Here is a 2,969-nt window from a genome sequence, read left to right on the forward strand (position 1 = left end):
ATTATTATTATTAATAATAACGTAACATAACGCTCAGTCTGAGGAACGTTGAAGAAACGTCACATTTGTAGCGCCTGCGCTCCKGTGTGCAGCCGTCTCTGTGGCTCCGCCCCTCGAGGTCTGACTTCCTTCCTGGTGCTGTTTCAGTGAGAAGAAGAAGGAGAAGGAGCGGGAGGACCTGTGGAAGAAGCTGGAGGACCTGGAGCTGAAGAGGGGCCTTAGGAGTGACGGGATCATCCCGACTTAACGAAGACAGCGCCACGCTCCCCTCTGACCCCGCCCCCTCCCCCTCACATCAGCCATGTCTGCCCAGAGCTCCTGAACCGGGCCGTCATCTCCGGGTGGATGCAGAGAGTCCGCTGGTTTCTTAAATCTTTTTGTTTTCTGCTTTTTTTTTTGTTTTTTTCTGTGTTTGTGCATTTTACTTTACAGTAGATTCATCACGTCTGTTTTCATTATTTCAACAACACTGTAAATATTTTTTCTTTTTTTCCCTTAAACTGATATTATTGCAAACAGATAAATGAAACAATAATAATAAAAAAGAAGAAAAAAAATAGAAAATGAGAAAATGACTTGTTTGGGACGGGGATGAAATGAAACGAGTCTTTGAAGCGTAGGACATGAACCGAACCGAACAAAGAGAAGATGGACTGATGAACTCTTCATCTCACTCCTCCTCCTCCTCAGAACCGCCCGTACGTCTTTTTACTCTGCATTTCTTCTGGTTGCCTCCACGTTTTTGCTTCCTGTTGTCCTGTTTGTCCTCAGACACCCCTTCAGCCCACTGCTGGTTCCACTTCCTGTTCCAACAGGAAGTCAGCAGAGTGTGTTTACATGTGCTCATGGAGAGTAGGCCCACTCTTTATCCCACAGTCCAGTTTGATTTCAATCATTTTTAAGGACAAAAATAAGTGTTCATAAACATCCTGCACCTTTAATAATGAGTAATAAACTAWTAAAAACGTGGGGAGAGATCTGCATCACTTCCTGTCGAGCTTTAATTTGTAAAAGCAGCTGAAGTGTGATCAGATGTCTGCAGCGTCCTCAGCTGGCAGCTCCATCAGAATAAATCAGGTTGACCCACACGCTGGGCTCACAGTGCTTCAGAACCTGCAGCGGGAAACCCCGCCCCCTCTATGTAAACCAGTATTCATGTTAAGCCCCGCCCCCTCAATGTAAACCAGTATTCATGTTAAGCCCCGCCCCCTCCATGCAAACCAACATCCAGGTCTTGTCATGTGAGGCTGTAGTTTCTAAGGCTTTCACCAGTTGTTTCACACTTGTGACACCAGGAGTGGGCGGGGCTTTAAGGCCACATCATGTCACATTTTATGTATAAAATAATATAAAATTTTATTATTTTAACAAAGCCCATGTTCTGATTGTTTACATTGTTTACATCCTGGGGGGGACCGGTCCAGTTGGTCCTGTTCTGGGTTCTGTCTGAGGTCTACAGCCAGAGAGCCAGGCTTTAATCAAAAAGAATGTTTGTTTGTTTGTTGTTGTTGTTGTTTACCTCTGATGTGATCTGTTGTCGTACATTTCAGTTCCTGCTGATTTCAGACTTGTTAATATTCGTTCCTTGGCTGCAGCTCAGACTGCCAACACAGGGACCACATGTAAACACACTCTGCCCCCCCTCTGAGCAGAGGCCCCGCCCCCATCGCCCAGAGGCATTGTGGGTAACAGTCTGGCACTGGTACCTGAGACCTGAGCTGTCCCTGTGCGGCCAGCGGGGGGCGCTGTGTGGACTGCAGTGTTCCAGAAGAAGAGGAGTGAGGCAGGTCTCTGATAATCCTGTAGTCTGTTTGGTTTTAGGAGGCCCAGCGAGGATCCTGGTCCTGAACAGGACTTCCTGTTTCCTGTCTCTCCTCCACTTCTTGGTTTTTATCTTCTGGATATTTTCATGAAGTTGTTTTGATCTTTGCATTTGTATATTTTTTTTAGCTGGGGAGGGGCAGGTAGAGCTGAGGTCGGGGTGGGGGGAGAGGGGAGAAGGTGTGGAGCAGATTCCGTTGTCCTGTTGGGAGTTTGTTTGTTTGTTTGTTTGTTTGTTTTTTGACACTGAACCTCCCCCGCCCCCTCCCTCGCTGAATTAATGTGTGCTGTAGAATGGCCCAAATATACGATGATTTAAAAGATTCAAAAAGGGTTGGAAAAATACAAATGTTTAATTATTTTAAAAAATAAAGAGATATTAAATTAAACTTGTTTTGTCATAAAGTCAACAAAGTGATTTTTGATTTGAGTTTAGAAACAATTCAAACTGAGTGTTTACAGTTTTTCATCTTTTATTCTGAAGGGTTTGTTTCTGGATGTTGATGTTTCAGACGGTCCTCATTTGTCTCAATAATCATTTCTAACATTTGTCCTGTTTGTTTGTAGTGTTTGTCGTGTTTGTCGTGTTTGTCGTGTTTGTCATGTTTCGTACTCCTGAAGCAGGTTGTGGTTCTGAGTTCTGATGACTCAGATGTGAACGGTCTTGTGGACAGTGGGTCGCTTGGATCCAAACTATAATCAGAACTCAGCAGAAGATTCAGTTTTTATTCTGGGAAAGGAAAAACTGAAGGATTTGGAAGAACAGAGGTTCTGATCATCAGAGATGGTGCGTCTGTGGTCCAGAGGTCAGGACATGGACCCATCAGAGCAGACGACCAGTCCTCAGGTAAAACATTTCAATCATCAATGAACCTGATAAAATAATAAAGCTGGAAGTTCATTTCACCAAAATATAGAAGATTAAAAACTAAAATAYAATATTTCCATTAGTCACTAATTAGATATCTGTATTTATTTTATTTTTAATCCACTCGAGTAGTTATATATATATATATACACACTCACCGGCCACTTTATTAGGTACACCTGTCCAACTGCTCGTTAACACTTAATTTCTAATCAGCCAATCACATGGCGGCAACTCAGTGCATTAAGGCATGTAGACATGATCATCATCATCATCATCA

General features: G+C 43.3%; 1 pseudogene; it reads left to right on the forward strand.

The window, feature by feature from the left end:
* Positions 1–147: 147 nt before the first annotated feature.
* On the forward strand, positions 148–2,210 carry LOC106534993 (serine/threonine-protein phosphatase 2A 56 kDa regulatory subunit epsilon isoform pseudogene; annotated as a pseudogene).
* Positions 2,211–2,969: the final 759 nt, after the last annotated feature.

Source organism: Austrofundulus limnaeus, unplaced genomic scaffold (assembly GCF_001266775.1).
Source record: "Austrofundulus limnaeus strain Quisiro unplaced genomic scaffold, Austrofundulus_limnaeus-1.0 Scaffold1332, whole genome shotgun sequence".
Taxonomy (NCBI): Eukaryota; Metazoa; Chordata; class Actinopteri; order Cyprinodontiformes; family Rivulidae; genus Austrofundulus; species Austrofundulus limnaeus.